Source organism: Panthera pardus, unplaced genomic scaffold, assembly GCF_024362965.1.
Source record: "Panthera pardus isolate Hobbes unplaced genomic scaffold, ASM2436296v1 HiC_scaffold_17, whole genome shotgun sequence".
NCBI classification, from domain to species: Eukaryota; Metazoa; Chordata; class Mammalia; order Carnivora; family Felidae; genus Panthera; species Panthera pardus.
This window is the reverse complement of record NW_026526732.1, coordinates 109473926-109495474: the sequence shown is the minus strand read 5'-3', so window position 1 is coordinate 109495474 and position 21549 is coordinate 109473926. Positions and strand designations below refer to the sequence as shown.

General features: G+C 45.3%; 1 protein-coding gene across 1 annotated transcript in view; it reads right to left on the bottom strand.

The window, feature by feature from the left end:
* Nucleotides 1-20209: 20209 nt before the first annotated feature.
* Nucleotides 20210-21549, bottom strand: part of LOC109252608 (histone H2B type 1-C/E/F/G/I) — a 490736-nt gene continuing 489396 nt past the window's right edge. Inside the window, exon 2 of the mRNA XM_019425194.2 lies at nucleotides 20210-20312. The gene's annotated coding sequence lies outside the window, so the exon portion shown is untranslated. The remainder of the gene's footprint in view (nucleotides 20313-21549) is intronic.

The following is a 21549-nucleotide window of genomic DNA, read 5'->3' as shown; positions in this document are numbered from 1 at the left end:
TCGGCCATGTCTGGAGACATGTTTGGTTGTCACAACTAGAGAGGGACCATCTGGCGGGGAAAGGCCAGAGGCGCTGCCGACACCCTCCAATGCTCGGTACTTTCTCCAACAGCAAATAATTTCCAGCACGAAATGTTACTAACATCAAGGTTGAGAAGTCCTGATATGTTGTGATAGAGATTAACATAATGCACACACATATGTATTATAATATCATAAGAACCCTGAGTACAATATAGTAAGAACCCTGTCCTGGGTCTTAAGGAAGTCCATTCCGGTAGGTGATACAGACAGTGACCCCCACAGACCACAACACAGGCACAAGCTCATGCTGTTGAGACACAACATGAACCACACATACAGCTACTCAAAGGCAAAAACTCTAGCACAGACCTGGAGCGGCACAGAGACAGATGAACACCAGAGACACATAGTCTGAGAAGCAGACGTGTATTCAAAATGACACAATCACCCCCACACGCACTAAATAAGGCAGCGAGGGTCAAAGTGTGCCAAACACTGGGCTAAGCACTTCCTACTCAAATGTGGATAACATTCTCATTAAAAAGTATCTGATACAATCGTGGTCTCCGTGTAAAATTTCACAAATCCAAGGCACAAAGAACTTAAACTTTCCCAAGGTCACCAGCTGATAAACTGGGCTGGGGGGTTAGGATTTTTAGCCGTCTGGTCTGAAATCTAGTGTCTGCCTTACCCACGCTTCTAAGCTATCCCTTTCCCTGAGGGTCTCAGGAGGCTGGTTCCTTCTTCTCCTTTGGGTATTGGATCTAAGAGGCCTTCCAAGACCCCACACGCACACCCCTGTCTTTAAAACTTCAACTTTGCCTTGTTTTGTTGCCTCCAAGACCCATGAGCGTTTGAAATTACTCTGTATCCTTTTCACTTGTATATATGTAGCTACTTCTCCCCACAAGGCTTGAGGAAACGAGAGCTGGCCCATCCAGGACTGCGACATACAGCGAATGAAAATACGAAATGCCTAATTAAATTGCAACTTCGGATCATTTTTTAGTATATCTCATGCGATATTTGGAACATGCTTATATTTTTAAAAATAATCATTCATCTGGGGGCGCCCGGGGGGCTCCCTCGGCTAAGCGAAGAGTCTTGCTTCTTCGGCTCAGGTCCTGAACTTGGCAGCTTGTGAGCCCGAGCCCCGCGTCGGGCTCTTGACTGACCGTGTGAAGCCTGTTTGGGATTCGCTCTCTCCCTTTCTCTCTGCCCCTCCCCTGCGCACTCTCTCCATCTCCCTCTCAAAACAAATAAATAAACCTAAAAAAAATTAACCAAAGAAATAAAAAAAATGATTCATCCATTTGAAATTCACCTGTAATGTTTTGTGTGGCAACCCTATCTCCCTCACGGTCAGCCTGACATCTGTGGGGTCTTGGCATACAGTGGCCATTAAATGTCCATTCAATGTGGAAATATAGTAAGTGTTTCTATGGTTGCAGCTCAGGAAATCGATGGAACTCTCTGACCTGGGTGCAGGGATTGGTCTACTTACAGATTTGCGGGGAGAATGTCCACAGAGAGTTGCAGATGAACAATCGAGTTGCAACGTCCACAGATAGTTGCAGAAATCGGTGATTTCTTACTGTTGCCCGTCCCCAGGTGGTCACTATCTTCACCCATCGCTTTGGGTGCTGCCGCACCTCGGTGCCATCGTGTGTCTCTGCTGGTCTGGAAGATCTTCCCTTAGAACCTTCTAAGACTTGTTGATCCCCCAGCAATTCCTCTCCACACATCTAACTGCCTTCTCAGTACGGGACGGCGTAGAGCGACAGTGTGTTTTCTGGAAAGGTTCCGAGGACATGACCGTTCTTTATGGATGCACCGCTCGTGCGTCTTTTCCCTTTTCATTCCAGGCTTCTGGCTCCTCATTTTTCTCATCTTCAAACTACTATCCACCTGTCGGATTTGGGAGGCAATAAGTGAACTAATGAATATGAGATCATTTGTAGGCTCTCAAAGGCAAGACAAATGCCACTAATCGATACTGCTTAATGTGGGACTCTCACACTGTGAGTGGACACCTGAGAGTGAGAGTCTCACACTCAAGAAGACACCGAGTGCAGAACAGAGTCTGGGGTACGGCAGGACCAGTGGGTTTTGGAGCCGAAATGCCAGGATACCGGCCCATGAACATCTATAGCCACAAAATAAGCATATCCCTATAGCCAGCAGAGAAGATGGTGAGAGGAACTGTGTTGGGAACAGGCCTCTGCGGCTCCCTGGATTTGGATCCCGGCTGTGATGGGGTGTATGGAACGAACGAGAAGCCCAGGTGCCTGCTTCCCTGATGCTGGCGCCTGTTGCTGAGTCAGGAACCGTGTCCGTACCTTTAGAGGAGTCACATGTTCTCCTGGAAGGGAAGCATTACGTGAGCAATCACGGAATCATTTGATGCATCGTTCGTGTGTGCTGAAAAGAACCAGATGAGACTATGAGGACAGAATCTGTCACCGAAGGGTTCAGGAGAAACATCCCAGAGACGGGGGCATGAAAGCCATGAATCGAAGGAGACCCACAGGGGCCTGAGTATTTAACATATTCTGACCATCATCTGACTGATAATGATGAACTCTTCTTGAGAAACCTTCGTTGCCCGGTGGACTGGGGAGACCCCGGGCCCTGACCCAGAGGAGTCCCCAGAGGTGCTTAGTCTTGTCATGAGAAGGAATTCCAGGACAGACACGCAGCAGATGAGCGACGCAGTGGGAAAGTTTACTAAAGTGAAAAGTCCACTTGAGACATGAGAGCAAGAGAGAGGCAGAGACAGAGACAGAGAGACAGAGAGAGAATGAGAGCTGTGCCTTTGGGGTTGGGTTTCTTTTATTGCCGGATGTTAACTAGGGGACAGAACATTCATTGCTTGGGGCGCGAAGCGTGGCTGGTCTCCCACTTTTCCTCCTCTCTTGCTCAGGGCTTCCTGTCATGGCCCGGCCCTCTTGGGCCCATCTGGTGTGCTGGGGCTTCTCGGGGAGTGAGGCCCCGACAGGCCTCTGACCCTCCCCGCGGCTGGGCACGGCCTCCTCCGTGCTGGCCTCCGGGCATCCCCTCACAGCCTAACTAACTGCCTGCTCTCCAGGGGTTACAAAATTGTGAATTAATTATTTTGACTTAGTGATACATGGGCGAGGAGAAAAAGACCCAGAAGTTCTCATGGCTACAGAGTATCGGCACATTTTCTGAAGAGATTTGTTATAGATCATCAATACTGACTTTTTTCAGTCTCACATAAGGCAAATATTTTCTAGTTTGTCCTTTGTGTTCTATCCTTGTTTGTTAGTATGTGTCAAAACATTTTAAATACGTGCGTTTTAATGTTTCTTCTTTGTGTTTTTTCATCAGATTTAGAATGAAATTCAGAAACACAAATGACATAATTTTCTCAATTTTTCCTCCTGAAGAAATCATGCTACCTACGGTTATACACTTTCAGTCTTCCCCACTCACCATGAAGTTTCTCCTTATGGACCACCTGCCTGGCTGAGTCGGAAAAGCGGGCAACTCTTGATCTTGGGGCTGTAAGTTTGAACCCCACACTGGATGTAGAGATTACCCAAATAAGTAACATCTTCAAAAAAAAAAAAAAGTTACGTCAGGACCGCTGGGTGGCTCAGTCGGTTGGGCACGCAACTTCGGCTCGGGTCATGGTCTCCTGGTGCGTGGGTTCAATCCCTCCATCCGGCTCTGTGCTGACAGCTCAGAGCCTAGAGCCTGCTTCGGATTCTGTGTTTCCCTGTCTCTGCTCCCCCCCGCCCGCCGCTTGCCCTCTGCCTCCCTCTCAAAAATAAACATTAAAAGGTAATTCATTCATTAATTAAAAAGTTACTTCTTGCACAAAATAGGTGCCAAGTAAAATTTTGCACTGTGGGCTGCACCTCCAAATCACCATCCACAAATTCTGGAGTCTCACATAGGCTGATGAATGTCCTGCCTTATTTCGATTGGTTTGTTTAATGGAAATCCATGCAGATGAGATCTCAGTTGAGATGAGTGTGGCAGGGCGTGGGTAAAAGGTGTGATCTTGCCCATCCTGATAAAAAGGCAGCATTAAACCGCAGGCCTTCATGTGCACAGTCTTTAGGGTTGGAGGCCTGAAAAGAGCTCCTCGGTGTAAGAGGTGAGTTTTACTTCTCGCACTCTTTCCATACTTGATTAGAAATCACTTTGATGAGGGATATGTGTTTGCTATTGGGGGTATTTGTTTAAAAAGTAAATACATAAACAGAGTAAGTAGACAGTGTGGAAGACAGAGGAATGGTCTCACGCCATTCCTTCTTTAATAGAATTCTTCTACCCCTTCAGCCCCCAGCAAATTTTAGAGAAAACATTCATGAGGACTCTAAGGGGAGTCTCCTTAAACACTGAAAGGGCTCTGCCATGTATTGGAACCACTTAAAGTTATGCTGAGTGTTATTTGTTGGACGTGGGCTAAAATGAAAGGTCACAGAAACACGGGCCATGTTTCACGGAACTCAAAATCTTAGGAGGCCGTGAGACGGTAAACAAAAAGGGGACTAAAGAATGCAAATTCCATGCAGAAATAAGTGTTACTTACGGGCTCTTTGCCAAAGCATTTTTTTTTTTTTATGGATTATACATCCTGTCTTGGATCACTGATCAATCATACTTCACTTGTAACCTCCAGTCAGCTTGTTTTCACTCCTAAATGTTGCTCAAAAGAGTGAAAGAATCCTGGATAGTGATGGAACACTCAGTCTTTTTTGATGGCGTAATCCTCACTGCCGGGTGCGTTCCTCGGTACAACGATACGTTTGGTCTTCATCCACCGTTCCTGTAACTGCTTCAGAGCCATAAAGGTGAACTGGGTGTCTTGCTGTTAACGAAGGTGACTTTTGGATCCCAACTTAGGGCAGGGCTGGTAGCCAGGAGGACCGACCCTGTGATCAGAGGGGCTCAGTCCCAGACCCCTGGGGAGAGGGGAGGGGCTGTAAGTTGAACAAGCCAACGGCCAATGACTTAGTCAATCAGGACTGTGCGACGAGACCGCCATAAAAACCCAGCAGCGCTGGGTCTGAAACGCTTCCAGGTTGGTGAACACGTGGAGATGTGGGCCGTGCCGTGTGCCGTGATTGCTTCCTGCCCTTTCTCCATACCTCGCGCTTCTGGCTGGTGATTCATATCCTTTCTCACATCCTTTAGCAAACTGGTAAGCCTGTTTCCCTCAGCTGTGGGAGTCGTTCTGGCAAATTAAAAGAGGAGGAGGTCCTGGGAGCCTGCGATCTGTAGCCAGGCAGTCAGAGGCACAGGTAACCCCCTGGGGCTTACTACTGGCAGCTGCAGTGAGGGCTGGGGGCAGTCTTATAGGACCGAGCCCTTGACCCGTGGGATCTGATGCTGTCTCCCCATAGATGTTGTCAGAATCGAGTGAGTTCTCGGACACCAGCTTGTGGTTGGGGGCCACCGCCCCCCACACGGGAATCGGGTCCAAGAACTTAAAAGATCTGGTGTCAGTAGAGTCTCCGTTCCCCAGCATCCATGGCTAAGCTCCAGAAAGCGCTGACCTGTCTCTGTTTTCGGGGACGTTGAGGAGCCCCACTGTGGCGTGTGAACACAGCGTGTGCCCGGGAAACCCTGCCTCCTTGGTGATGGTGACCAGCAGGAGGCCTGCGCGTGAGGTACGCCTCGTCAGCGTGTGCGTCTGAGCATCTTTCCTACACGTCCACCCGCTAACAGGGGCCCGCAGGGGCCCTGGCAAATTTGGGGACGATTATGCCAACGCCGCTGCTGTAAACGTCCTCGTCCTTCCGGATACCATGTGCTCGCAGCTTCTCAGGCCGCTGAGTCACGGATCCGAAACGTGTCCGAGTTTCAGTGTGGCTGTTGCCATCCTTCCCACGCCCTCAGTGCCCAGGGCCGCCTGTCGCTTTCCCACCTCCCGTCACGCAGTGCTCGTGTCTCTACGGTTAGGGCACTCACCTTGGTTATGGTTGGTGTATATAGTGTTACCACTCTGTGACTCTTACTTGAATACCCAACATGCCAACTGAGTTTGAGTCCCCTTGTATCATATGCATGGTCCATTCGGAAACTCGCTTTTATAAAGTGCTTTTTCGGGTCGTGACTATTCTGTTTTAAGTTGATTTATTATTTGTTTATTTTGAGAGAGAGAGAGGGAGAGGGCGTGTGACCAGGGAGAGGGGCCAAGAGACCGGGGGAGACGGAATCCCAAGCAGGCTCGGCGCTGTCCGCATGGAGCCCAACGCGGGGCTTGAGCCCACAAACCGTGAGATCATTAACCTGAGCCGAAATCAAGAGTCGGTCGCTTAACTGACTGAGTCACCTGGTGCCCCAAGTCTTGACTGTTTTGCAAAGGTGAGGTTATCTTCCTTTATTTGGTTAGGGAGTGTTTTTGATATTTTTTTGGCCGGTGAGCGTCTTGCCACTGCGTTTTTCCGTTTCCGCTCTGTCAGTGGTTTCATTTTTTTTTTTTTTTAATCACAATTTAAATAGACGCCGGTTTTCCGTCTTCCGACTCACGGTGATTGTTTTTTCATTTCACGCTCCATGTACGTTGCATTTTGAGCTGAAATTTCTAGGGTGACACAGAGGGGTCGTTGTCAAACTTGTTCTCTCTTCTTGCCCGATGAACCCAGCCCTCTTTGCTGACAAAGCTGTCCCACCCCCCTTTCTGCAGCGCTCACTGTGTCTTTCGTTGAGTTTCCATACAAGTTTCTGCCGTTTTTGAAACCTTCCTTTTCGTTGATCTAGTAGTTCTCTGAGGAGGAGTCCCAGGTGGCTATGACTAGGATGGCCTCACGGAGCACGTGCTATTTGCCGTGCAATTCCTTTCGCTTGTTTTCATTTTGTGTTGGTCTTGGGGTCTCTGGACCCCGCTCATGTCCACATCGACTTACCTTTTCTTCTCAGTTGCCAAAAAAGGCAAAGGCTGCTACGTTGGTAGAAATACAGTTGATCCCACCGGTTAAACTGAGGAGAAAGGGAAGGACCCCTTTAAAATATCATCTTTCGGTCTGTGACCATAATATGTGAGGAAATACAATTGGCGTTTGCCCGTGTTTTGTGTCTAGTAACCTCTTTCAATGCATTGGTTCCAATATTCTCTCTGGTGTCCCGTATGTATTATGCGTATCTTACAGCCTCACTTGGCAACAAGACAATTGTCACTTATCATTGACACGATGGTAAACCTTTCCTTCTTTTTTCCACAGGTACCGCGGCGGCAAAACTCGGAGTGGCCTCGACTGACGCGCCCCTTTCACCCGAAGTCCCTACTTCAAGATCCCTGTTTGACGTTCTCTGCCTCACTTGTCCTTTGGACATTTGGAGAGGGAGAACCGGGATGGCTCTTCCACCTGTCCTCGATGGCTTGACATCAGCCGCATCCAAAGGATCCAGACCAGCGTGATCCCGGGGAGGCCGGGGGCTAAGATCCCAGCGCGGGGGATGCTGGCAATGAGCAGGGTCTCCCGTGTGCCGCCTGTGGATGCTGGAGGTGGTCACCCCATCCCAGCTCCCTAAAAGGGAGAGGCAGCTTCCAATACTTTCACCCAGGAGGGGAGGGATCGCTGTTCTAACTTGAAGGGCTGGGTGGATTTTGAGAGAAGCTGCAGGTTAAATATCTGAGGCCGCTGCAACTTACACACGTCGCCTCTGCTGACGGCTCGTGGCATCGTAGCTCACCACGTCTCCCTGTGTTAAGACGAGGTCAGTCACCGAAACACGCGAGTGCAGCCGTAGCCAACCCTGGGGCAGCTCAGATGATCACGTCACCCTCCTCGCAAGTCCGCCCCCCTCTCTGGACTGGGACCTTGCAGCCCGAGAGGGGGCTGGGAAATGAGAGATACTGGTGACCCGGCCACAGCGTGCGAGCCTGGTGGGCGTGTTAGTACCCGACATTCTCGGTCTTTGTTCCTACTTTCAGCGTCTGCTTCAGGGAGTCGGGTCGATTCGGCAGAACCGGAAAATGTTTCTGCAAAAAAGCATTAATCCAACAAGAAGCTCTTTGCCCGAACGTGTGTTCCAACCCCTTGTGAAGACCCTTCAACGTAAAATAAATCTTCAGTTGAGTTCAAGTCTTAAAAATCTTGTGTTGTGGCGCACATGAAACTGAACAGGATTCAACACGAAACGAGGGCTTAAGACAGAGACTGTGAAGCTATTCGAGCTGCCTTTTAATAACCTCTGCTGCCTGCAGGACCTTGAGCTCTTTGCCGCCACCTCTGTCTTTCAGGTTCGTCCTCTGTAAATGGGGGGAAAGTAGAAAAGCCCTTTTCAGAATTAAACATGTTAGTATCTGTAAAGTTATTAGTACAGGAACCGAAGCCAATGATAGATTGTTTCCATGCTGTTTTACTCCTATTATTAGTGTCATTATCAAACTGTTTTCTACTTTGCTTGAGTCTATTACCTCTTTATTGTGAAGGAGTCTGGATCCGGCTACAGTCAGCGATCGTTGGAGCCTCTGGCGTGGGTTCATCCAGATGCGCCCACCACAGACATTCATCTCAGCTCCTCGTGGCCCCGGGTCCATTGGTCACCTCTGGTCCCCTCCGCTAGGCGGTTCCAGTGGGAGGGACAGCAGAGTGGGTTGTGGGAGTTTGCAGTGCGCCTACATACCATCAAGGACCTTTCCTGGTGTCTTCAGACCTGGGTTCTCCCCGGGAGGAGGGCATGAGGTCACCTTCTGGGCTAGCACAGAAACCGGGACTGTTCGCCGCGTGACCCCCAACATGCGGTAAGTAGATATTGTTCTAGACTTCGGGAGGTCGAGAGAGAGGGAGAGAGAGAGAGAGAGAGAACCCCAAGGTGGGGGGGCGACGCAGGGCTTGATCTCACAACCGTGAGATCATGACCATGAGACCATGACCCGAGCTTAAATCAAGAGTCAGATGCTTAACCAACTGAGGCACCTAGGCGCCCCTCTAATTTGTTTTTCTGATGAGGAAGACTTCAGATTAGAACTACAAAAATAAATCAGTGATTTAAAAACCTGACTTAATTCTAAATACTAGGTTTTGCTCAACATGGAGCTGAACCAGACCCCAGAAGCCACAGTTCAAGGGTGGGTTTGTTTCTTTCTCTGGCATCTTTCCAAGAGGTAGCATTCGGCTGCTTCTGGATGGTACCATGAATGTACTACTGAAGAGCAAGCCGATAAGGGTAGGACCTGAGAAGGAGCGAGGGGGAAAGGAAGGGGGTGGCCAGAACCTTATAGAACAAGGACCCTCCCCTATAGACCGTGGACATTCACTTTCAAATGTCCCCTCTCTGCAAAGACAGCTTTCCTACTATTCTCCCTTTCTCATCTTATAGTCTAATAAACTTTTGTCTGCTGCTCATTTTGATGGAGTTTTGGGGTGATAGTGGGGTGGTCCGGAGCCGATGGCCAAGAAAGAATTCTTGAAGATGTCTTTGGTGCAAAAAAAAAAAAAAAAAAAAAAAAAGGCGATATTATTAAAGCATGGGGACGGGACCCATGGGCAGGAAGAGCTTCACGGGGTCGTGACGGGTAACTCATTATATACCCTCAAGTTGGGAGGGGGTCAGGGATAGAGTAAGTCTCTAAGGAATTTTGGAAGCAAGGTTTCCGGGACCTTGAGGGGCTGGTGTTGTGAGAAAAACACCATTTATTACCGCTTAGTAAAACCCCAGTCGTGAGACCCTTGAGATGTATATCAGGGGGCCATATGCTTAGAGTATGATTGCCAGCATATACTTGGGGCAGTTGAGATCAAGGAAGTTTCCAATGGAATTTTTATATGTTAAAGTAGACTCACAGGAGGATAATGTTGAGCCAAGGTTCTCTTTTGCCCCCAGCAAAGTGCCATCATGGAGGCAGCTGAACTCCCAGAGGGAGGTCACTCTACCAGTTTCAAGGAATGTTAATGGGCTGTAGGCAGTAAGGGAATTTAATTTTTCATTTGCCTTAGTTTCCCCCATCACCGTGGCCAGCACTGAAACCCCTTTCCTTCATTCTTGGGCGGCCAGGAGTGTCCGAGGAACATCACACATGTCCCACCTGCAGGCGGGGGTGCTGTAACCTGTACTTGGCCCTCAGCTCGCCCCGCGCTCCCTCATCAATTTTGTTTCCCCCTTTTCATTCTTCGAAGCGGCGAGACAACAAATCCCGGGCACTGAGGTAAAGAATCCCACAAGAACATCGTTTCCATATGTGAACTAGAGTTCTCGTCCCTTATTTGTGGGCTTTTCAGATTGAATTTAAAAAAGGTGTATTACAGACTTGATCTATCCTATGATATTTTTACTATGACTGAAAAATGACATTTTTACTTGTTTGAAACAACTTTATTAAAGCGTTATTGGCATGTGACAAACTGCGGATATTTATTTGTTTTGATTTTTTTAATGTTTTATCTCTCGTTTGAGAGACACAGAGAGAGAGCAAGCAGGGGAGGGGCAGAGAGAGTGGGAGACACAGAATCTGAAGCAGGCTCCAGGCTCTGAGCTGTCAGCACGCAGGCAGGGCTCGAACCCATGAACCGTGAGATCATGACCTGAGCCGAAGTCGGAAGCTTAACCAACTGAGCCACCCAGACCCCCCAAACTGCACATATTTAAAGCATACATTTAATGAGCTTTGATAGATGTATACACATGAAACCATTACCCCCATCAAGATAGTGAACTCCCCCCCTCACCCCTAAAGTCTCTTTGTCCCCTTCTAGAATACTGTTCTCCTGCCCCCTCTGACTCCATCTCCCAGGGACCTGATGGGTCTCCATTTGTAAGGATGTCTCACTCTCTGTCCCGGGAAGAGAAACTCTCAGCCATGAAAAAGCTGCTGACTTAAATCTGCATAACAACCTCACCCTCCTTTACAGTTTTTCCTGGGAACCTCGCCTCACTGGCCTTCCTAACCTCCAACTGCTTTCTTCTGTCTTGAGCTGAAGATGATATTTAAGGTGGTGCCATTTCAGGGAGTTTCGCTCAGTTTTCCTGGGCCTGTCCCATGCATACACGAGGTAGACATATTATTAAGCTTCTGTTTTCCTCTTGTGAATCTGCCTTTTGTTACAGGTCTGTTACAGGTCTGTGGCCGTGGGGTCTCAGCCACAGCACCTAGGAGGGCAGAGGGGAAACTGTCATCCGCTACGTAAGCTCCCCGATGAGAATGCAGGCTGGCAGGGGTCTGGACGGAAGCCCTGGGAGCCGCTAGGCCGACGCTGCGGCTAAGTCTTTCCCGGAGCTGAGCATTTACTATCCTGAGATAATACACGTGTATTATTTATAGACACTAAGCTCGTAGCAGCACACAAAATTCCACCAAGTAAATTCTAAAGATCTTGTCGGCGTTACTCAACGATTCATAAATCCAGTCTAGCAGACAGAAGCTCTAGGACTTCCAAGGAGCTACACAGAGTGAAAGGCTCTGATAGGCAGAAAGCGGGGAGAGGAAGGAAGTTCTGCCAGAAGAGCAGGTTGGTTATTGCCAAGGTTACTTTCCTTTGCAGAAAAGCCTGGGGTCTGTCAGGCGGATTACCCACCTACCTAGTGCTGACCGGGTGATTTCTGATGGACTGGTTTACGATTCCATTCTCTGAGAGAGCTAGAACTGTAATTATCAGTCTGGTGATCCAAGGCTGAGCACAAACTCCATCTGGGGCCTATTGTCTTAACAAGGCTCATGTATCCCTCCCAGGCCCAGCAGGAAACTAACACTTTTGTTGGCCAACTGTTCATTCCTTTTTATTGCCGAGTAGAATTCCATGACATGAATGTCCCACACACGGAAGCTATTGACCACTTTGGGGGAGGGTAGGTGAGGAATCTTTTATTTATTTATTTTTTTATTTATTTTGAAAATCGTATTTAAGTTCTGGTTCGTTAACATACAGGGCAATGTCGGTCTCGGGAGTAGAATTCACTGATTCATCGCTTGCATCCAACACCCAGGGCTGATTCCCACAGGTTCCCTCCTTAGTACCCATCACCCATCTAGCCCAGCCCCCACCCACCTCCCCTCATCAACCCTCAGTTTGTTCTCTGTCTTCAGAGTCTCCTATGGTTTGTTTCCTTCCCTCTTTTCTCTTTTCTCCCCGCCCCCTCCCCCGTATGTTCATCTGTTTTGTCTCTTAAACTCCACACACGAGTAAAAATCATATGGTACTTGTTTTTTTCCCTGATTGACTTCTTTCACTTATTAGCTATTTATCTTTTGATGACCGTTTAGACAATTTCCAGATTTGGGCTAATACAAATAGGGCTTCTATGAACATGTGTGTGCAGATCTTTGTACGGTGAAGGGTAGTGGAATATTCCGTCGCAGAACAGGCCACTTTGGCATATTGGTTGTTTTGAGTAAAGTTACTTGAGAAGCAGCTGGTTCAAGAAGAACACTGATGGGGGAGCGCGGGGCGAGCTGAGGGCCAAGTACAGGTTACAGCACCCCCGCCTGCAGGTGGGACATGTGTGATGTTCCTCGGACACTCCTGGCCGCCCAAGAATGAAGAAAAGGGGTTTCAGTGCTGGCCACGGTGATGGGGGAAACTAAGGCAAATGAAAAATTAAATTCCCTTACTGCCTACAGCCCATCGACAAGTCCTCGAAACCGGCAGAGTGACCTCCTCTAGGAGCTCAGCTGCCTTGATGATGACACTTTGCTGGGGGCAAAGAGAGAACCTTAGCTTAATAGTATCCCAACCTTGAGGAGCCTGCAGGTCAATTTCCTTTATCTCAGCTGCCCCAAGATACATGCTGGCAATCGTACTCCAAGCTTATGGCCCCCTGATATGCATCTGAAGGGTCTTAAGACAAGTTTTATTAAATGGTAATAAATGGTGTTTCCTTAGCAACAGCTAGCCCCTCAAGGTCCTGGAACCCTTGCTTCCAAAATTCCTTTAGAGACTTACTCTATCCCTGACCCCCTCCCAACCTGCGGGTACATAATGAGTTACCCGTCACGGCCCCAGTGCAGCTCTTTCTGCCCACGGGTCCTGTCCCCATGCTTTAATAAAATCACCTTTTTGCACCAAAGACGTCTCGAGAATTCTTTCTTGGCCTTCGGCTCCAGATCCCACAAATCCCTCACCACTCCGAAACTTCATCACTCTGACCCTCATTTTCCCCCCAGAAAGCAGGAAATAAATCTCCCATGTGAAAGATACCCTCCCTGTACCAGAAGGGCAGAAGACCCAGGGATGGGACTTTAGGGTCAAGGAGGCTGTATAGACAAATCTTGTGACTTCACGAATTTAACCACCCTAAACCCAAACTGTCTTGTCAATTCTTCACAGATGTATTGGTTGTCTACAAGGTATAAAAGCCGCCTGCTTTGTTCATGTCTTTGAGTCTCATGTTTTTATGGGGCCCCCGCACATATGAAACTAAATTTGTTTTTCTCCCGTTAATCTGTCTCATGTCAATTTAACTGTCAGACGAGACCAAGAAGCTAGAAGGAAAGAAGGGAAAATCTTTCCATGCTTACAATGATCATATGTTTCATTTTCTTTTGAGTACGAACCAAGGGGTGCAATAGTTGAATCATGTCGTAGATTATATGATTAAATTTTTAAGACCCTGTCAAATTATTTTCCATTTTCGATTTATAGCACAAGTCTACGAGAGTTCTGGTTCCCTCGTGTCCTTCCCAACACTTTGCATGATTAATCTTTTTACCTTTAGCTTTTCAAATAGGTGTAGTGGCATTTGGTTGTGATTTTAATTTGCATTTCCCTGAGAGCTAATGATATGCAGTACCTTTTCCCTGTGGTTATTTGCAGCCCCATATTTTCTTATAAAGTATCTGTTCATCTCTTTTGCCCATTTATTTAACTGAGTCCCTTATTCTCTCAGTGTTGAAATGTTGAGCATGCTTTAAATACAGTCCTTTATCAAATAAGTGAATTTGCAACGATTTGTCCCAGTTTGTGACTTGACTTTCTCCCAGTGGGATTCTCTTGTCTTTTGAAGAACAAAGTTTTTTCATGTTAAAGAAGCCTAATTTGTCAATTTGTTCCTTTTTGGATCATATTTCTGATGTCATGTCTACAACTCTTTGCCTAACCCAAGGTCACAAAATTTTCTCCTACATTTTCTTCTAGGAGTTTTGTAGTTTTTAGCTTTATATTTAAGTCTGTGATACGTTTTGGGGTAGTTTTTGCAAATTATGGACCCAAGTTGTGTGTGTGTGTGTGTGTGTGTGTGTGTGTGTGGATATTGAATTTTTCCATTTATTAAAATAGATATCCTTTTTCTACCAGTTTGCCTTTGGGCCTCTTTTAAACAATAAATGAAATTTATTTAAATTTCAGTTTCTGATTGTTGTCAGTATAGTAACATACAGTTGAGTTTTGTATATTAACTTTGCATCCTGTAACCTTTCTGAACTCACTCATTAGTCTTAGTAGGTTTTTGTAGATTCAGTACAAATGCTTCCTTTTCAATTTGGATGACTCTTTCTCTCTTTCTTTCTCTCCCTCCGCCTTTCTCCCTCTCTGTCTCTCTCTATCTTATTCTTTTTCCTTTTTCTTGATTTCACTGACTAGAATTTCCGATAAAACATTAAATAGAAGTAGTGAGAGCAGACACAGCAATCTTATTCACAGTCTTAGCGAGAAACCATCATTCTTTTTAAGAATGTAGTTAGTTGAGTTTTTTGGTAGACGCCCTTTATCAGGGTGAAAACATCTGTTCCAGTTTGCTGAGAGGTTTTATCAGAGATGGATATTGTCAAATGAGTTTCTGCATCTATTGAGATGATCATATGTATTTTCTTTTTTAGTTTGTTAATGTAGTGTATTACACTGATTGATTTTCTAATGTTCAACCAGCCTTACATTTTAGGGATAAACCAGGGGTGTTTGATCATGATGTATGATTCTTTTAATATATCAATCGATTTTAATTTCTAAAATTTCACTTAGAATTTTTGCATCTATGTTCATGAAGGATATTGGTCGGTAGTTTTCTTTGTTTGTAATGTATTTGCCTCGTTTTAGCATCAAAATGATACCCCCATCATAGAATGGGTTAGGATAGGTGTTTGCAAACATTTTCTTGAAGATGCCAAATAATAAGTATTTTAGGCTGTGCAGGCCGTAGGGTCTCTGTCACTCCTCTGCTGTTGAAGTGAAAAAGTAACCACAGATTCTACACAAATGAATGGCGTAGCTGTGCTCTAATAACACGCTATTACCAAAATCAGCCGAAGGGCTGGATTTAGTCTACAGACCACTGTTTGCCAACCCCTGAATTAGGAAGTTTTTCTCCCCGAATCTAACACTTATGAAAATGTAAAGACCATCATAAAAGAAGAACAAGTTTGGGGGACTGCTGGATATCAACCCCTATCTTAAGCTATGGTAATAAGGGTGATTGGTATTGGGCTAAAAATATACCCACATGTATACAGTCACCCGATTTGCAACAAATAGAACACTTCAGTGCAATGGTCTAGGGGTTGTCTTTTTAATAAACTGCGTTGGGTCAATGATACGTCCATATGGAAACATCCATATGGAAAAGACCCTTACAAATCAATAAGTAAATGATAAATAACCCAATAAAAAATGGTCAAAGATATTAATAATCTCCACTAAATGGTATTCGATGTACAGTAAGCATATGAAAGGGTACATAACATCATTACTCATGAAAGAATTGAAAATTAAAATAACAGAATAGCGCTGTACATCTTCCCAGAAGGACAAAAATTAACAAGCCTGACAAGATAAAGGCAAAAATATGAAGTAATTAAAATCAGTTTATATTGCTCACAGGAGACTGAGTTGGTCTCTATTATCTATTTTGGAAAAATATTTGTCAGCGTTTCTGACAAGCGAACATATGACTACCTTATAAACGGTCGATTCTGCTCCGAATTATATGCCTGAAATGAGTGGATGCATAAGTTCACCAAAATACATACACAAAAATATTCATAGAGCTTATTATATTCATAATACCCAAACAAACTAAAAGCCTCTGAAAAGTAACCAAGCGTATGAAATTTAAATTGTTAGCATTTCCTGAAATTGTCTTGTAAGCATTCTTAAAGCACAAATTAACACTTCAGCCCTAAATTGTCACCATTTCTTCCGGGCCACTAGGAGTCAATCAAATATTTTATCATGTGTCTATATTATTTTTAATCAATAATGAAATCTAAGAGCTCAAATTACAAACTTGAAAGTACTGACTTTGTGGGCGCCTGGGTGGCTCAGTCAGCTAAGCATCTGACTTCGGCTCAGGTCATGATCTCACAGTTTATGAGTCCGAGCCCCATATCGGGCTCTCTGCAGTCAGTGTGGAGCCCACTTCAGATCACGTCTCCTTCTCTCTCTGCCCCTCCCTGGCTCCTGCTTTCTCTGTCTCAAAAATAAATAAAAACACCAAAAAAAAAAAAAAAAAAAAAAAAAACAACCCCTAAAGTATTGACTTCGTAGCATAATTAATGAAAATATATTAAATTCACATACAAAGTCATAAATTCAAATATACTGTGGTTTGTTCATCTCCAGTTTGTCACTTCTTTACATAAGATGGGTTTTTTTTTAATCAAGCACATAAATAAAAATATTTTAAAGTGGCATTTGAATCAATCATGCTGGAAAGTCCAAACACCATGTGTAAACTACCAACCTGCCCTGTTATCAGAATAGAACAGAAGGAAACCGGCGAGGATACTTTCTGAGTTTACGAAAGTAGGTTGGAAGGTCTCTGGTTCTACTCCTTCTGCACGGAGGAGGCCATTCTTCCAGGGTTGTGTTCACGGGGCCTGAAGGACAGAAAATGGGAGTAAGTGGAAACGCGGTGTGGGATACTAGAGCCAGGGGGCTGTGGGCTGAGGGAGGCCCTGAACATCTCACTTTGTTTCTGGTGGCAGGATTACTGGGATTAAGTGTAAAGGCACCTCTGGTCTCTTCTATTAGACTGAGAGCAGGGGTGATGTCTGACTCCTCTCTGCTTCCCAGAACGATGGAGTTTTGGAGTGGTGGTGGGTCCGGAGCCCACCGCCAAGAAAGAATTCTTGTAGACGTCTTTGGTGCCAAAAGGTGATTTCATGAAAGCACGGGGACAGGACAGAAAGAGCTGCGCTGGGGTCAGAAGGAGTGACTGGTTAGGGAGGCCCCCAGAGGGACTGCGATGTGCTACAGAGGACTCCTAAAATGCCAGAGGCCTTTCTGTTATCAAGCTAAGCTTGTCCCTTAGGACAGGAGGGGGTTCCTGGAGAAATGCTCTACTCCGGATTTGCCTCAACTATTTGCCAACGGGCTGCAGGTTACTAAAAAATGGAATTTTACCTGTCATTTCCCTCTTGCCTCTGTTCTCCGCAGCGCCGTGGAGGGAGGGTGACATTAGGGCTCCAGGAGAATGAGTGATTTACCGAGAAATGGGTAACTGAAGGAGAGGCTCACATGCAGGGGCTCCCGTGTAGGAACAGGTCTGGTCTCAGGTTACCTGCCTCAGGTCACTAGGGTGCACCTGCCGAGAAGTTTCAGCCGCGCTAGTTAGTAAGGAAAGAGTTCCAAGCTAGATAATGAGAAAAGTAGGCAGGAGAACCGTGAGAAGAACATCACCGCTGGCCATTTGAGTTAACGTGGGGGGTTGGGGGTGGGGGCTGAGAGTACACGTTGATGTTTCTGTTTGTATAAAGAAGTTCCAGATGGCTGCACCCCAAACTGGTGAACGTGCTTCTTTGTGATCGATGGGGGAGCTCGGCGGTCGAGGAGGACGGTGGGAGCAGGGCTCTTTCTTGTGTTCTTTATATAAGCAATTATTAAACCTTCGCAGCGGACGGATAGAAACCGGAAATAAAACAAAGCTCTAGCTGCATTACCCAAAATGGCCACAAGGTGCCGACAGAGTCCAACGCTCTCCCCGGGCGCGGGCGGGGGTGGTTGGGGGAGGGGTGGGAGGAGGAGACCTGGCCGGGAGCCCCTCCCAGCTTGCCGACCCCTCTGCCTGTTCCTGCGGTGCAGTCGCTGGAGTCGCTGTCTGTGTCACCCTTTGTCCCAAAGAGAAATAGCTTCGTTACCCGGGCTGACTTCTTACAAAAGTCGGAGAGGCAGGCAGGGGAGGGACTGAGGCGGGATGGAAGCTACACAAGTCCTCCTCAGTTACAGCGTCTCGCCCACAGGGTGTCACTCTCCGCGCCTACACTGGGCGGAAGGGGGACAGTGTAAAGAAACCACGTATTACGTCAATCATGAATATTGTCACGAAAGTCCCAACAGATGCAGAGTTGAACAAAACACAAGATCCTCGCACCTAAATTCAGAAGTGATGATCTGTAACACCATCCAATATCTAGTGCTTACAAAGAAAACCCCTCAATTGCCTCAAATACTTTTTTACAATAATTTATTCTATCTGAAGTAGGATTCCATTGGTTGCTATGTCTCTCAAATCTATTTTAAAGCCTAACCCTTATCCAAATGTCCCAATTAGCCGAGTTTGCTCTCCGGAAAAGGGTTGAGAAACAATCTGGGTGATGGCAATTCTCACTGCTCATGGATTGTCATTGCTTGCAGACATTTTCTGCGAAAAGTGCTGGGGAGAAAAGTTATTTTATAAGAAGAAATACTGACGCTTTCATGTGAAAAGTTAACATCTTTCCCAAATGTCCATCGACTGATGAATGGATGAAGAGGGTATGGTATATATACACAATGGAGTATTACTCGGCCATCAAAAAGAATGAAAGCTTGCCATTTGCAATGACACGGATGGAGCTAGAGTGTGTCATGCTAAGTGAAATAAGTCAGAGAAAGACAAATATCCTATGTTTTCACTCACATGTGGAATTTAAGAAACAAAATAAATTAACATATGGAAAGCAGGGGGAAAAAAAAAAAAGAAAAAAGAGGGAAACAAAGCTTAAGAGACCCCGAAAGATCTAGAACAAACTGAGGGTGGGGGATGGGCTGGATGGGTGATGGGTATCAGGAGGGCACCTGTTGGGATGAGCCCTGGGTGTTGTATGCAATCGATGAATCACTGAATCCTGCTCCTGAAACCAATGTTGCGCTGCATGTTAATTAACTGAAATTTAAATAAAAATCTGAAAGGAGAAAAAAGTTAAATCCTTAAGTTTATGATTGAAGCTCCTCTGAAACTCGTAGTTTTTTAACACAATAAACAAATCTGTTTTCTATATCCATAGATAAAATGGGAAAAGGTATCTTAACACTTTTATTATTCTCACTTAGAAACTAGAAGGAAAGAGAGAAGAAAAGAAGGTCTGAACCTAAAAATCTGACCTCAGGTGAGATCGAGGTCAGATTTCAGCACAGACTTTTCAACCCCTTTTTCATTTTAAGTTGACATTCACTAATATTTTCTCCTTCCCAAATTAAGGAAGAAAGAGCCTAGAAGCGTGGATGTTGCAAAATAGCTTAAGAGAAAATGCCTCCTCTAAGGGGGTATAATGTAATACTCTTTTCTTCGTGGTTAGTACTTTTGTTTCCTGTTTAAGAAGTCCTTCTCTATAGTGAGATCATATTTTCCTAGCTGATCTTCTAAAAGAAGATTTACACTTAGGGGGTCTTCCTACAATCACCCATAACCAACTGCACTCATCAATTTTTTTTGAGCAGCCTATCGTTTCCTCACTAACGTGAAATTTCAACAAAAAATTAGATGCGATCCTTGGCTTTCTATCTAATTCAGTTGGTAAATGTGTTCATCTCTGTGCATTGCCACCCAGTATCAGCTAAGTGTTTTATCACATCAGGTTCTACCTCTCATCGAGAGCTTCTTGGGTTTGTTTTTGTTTTGTTTTGATTTTTTTTTTTTTACCATTTTGCTCTTTAAATAAATGTTAGGATTAGCTTCCAAATTCCAAAACTGACATTAGGATTTTGACTGGAATTACCGTGAATACCAATTTTAGAAGACCTGACATCTTTAATATTTCGTGCCCATGAATGTATTATATCTTTTCATTTAATGCCTTTAAATAAGGGTCTGATATCATTGGATTTCTTCTTGACCCATTATATTTACAGCAGCTATTATATGGTTCTATTACATATATTTAGTAATGTGTGAAAAAGTTTGTGGTTACATAGAAATTCAATTAATTCGTGCAAATTGAGAAGTAAACCTTGGCCAAAGACCAAAATACACTCTTTTCCACATATTGCTTTTCCATGACAGTGACGATGTTCTCGTTTTGCCTGTCTCAGTCATATCCTAAGAGCAGAGGCAGAATCAGTTCAGTTATAGAAAATAGCTCGTAATCCCGAATCCACTGTTCTTCTGGTTCCACGGTGAGGCCATATGTATACTGCGTCACCTGTAGAGTTATGTGGCACCAAGACACCATGAATAAGACAGTAAAGGAGAAGGAAAGAAACACCAGAGATTAGGTTAAATAGCCAACTACACACGTGAAATCTCACAGGAGGAGACCGGGTAGACAGCACAATTTTTTTTTTTTTTCAGCTCGGTTATCTGAAAACCGTTTCACCAAGTGACCCATTCGTAAGAATTATTAAAACTTTGTGTACTTATGAATTTTGTAGTAACTTACATCAGTGTAGTTTAACTTGTACTTGAAGGTTTCTGAGACTAAGTCGACCGGCTTCCACTGTATCTTTTTTATGACGGCCTTTTAAAGAACACTCCAACGTTCTCTGTCCCAGGTGCCTGCCTGTCCCTCCTAAAAACAGAGGGTGTGGGAGGGAAGAAGGAAAACAAAAACTTATACAAGATTGAGAAACAGAGGAATCCGAAAGCCCAAAGTCCTCAAGACTTCCCACATGTCTCTCTCATTCTCTTTTTTTTAATTTTTTTAAATGTTTATTTTTTAGAGAGAGAGAGAAACAGAGCGCAAGCAGGAGAGGGGCAGAGAGAGAGGGAGGGAGACATAGAATCCGAAGCAGCCTCCAGGCTCTGAGCCGTCAGCACAGAGCCCGACGCGGGCCTCGAATCCACAAACTGTGAGATCATGACCCGAGCCAAAGTCGGATGCTTAACCAACTGAGCCACCCAGGTTCCCCCTTCCCATATGTCTCTTAAGCCAGTCCGTGAATCTAATTAAAATTGTTTTACTTTATATCAGAAATGGCTCATTTTTTGTAAATCAATAAAATTTAACAGTGTGATCTCAGTCTCCGCTGGCAGACATATTCCTCCTTTGAGTACTAAAGCTTTTAAGAACAAAAGAAACGAAAATCCAATAAACTCAACAGAGAGAGCCCTGAGATGCAAGGATGGAAAGTGGGTGTTTTTTGAGCTGGTGATTAACCCTAAGAGCAGAGGGACTACCCCCTTTCTGCCTCTTTGTTCTTTGGCCAATGTGTTTTGGCAATGGCAGAAATTATGCCTATTTGTCACTCTTCGGTACCTATACATTATCCAGTTGAATGGCACTCCAATAACTTGCCAAACTCCTAGATGCCACTTTAACAGAGTCTCCCAGTAATTGGTAAGGCTGTGCTCATGAAGGATGTGGTGCCCATGAAGACTGGTGAGTCCCATGCCATCTTCCCATTGCCTTACCCTTTTTCTAAAATGACCCGAATGCTGTGAGATAGAGGCACAAAGTATTCAGGAAGTTCATGGATAATC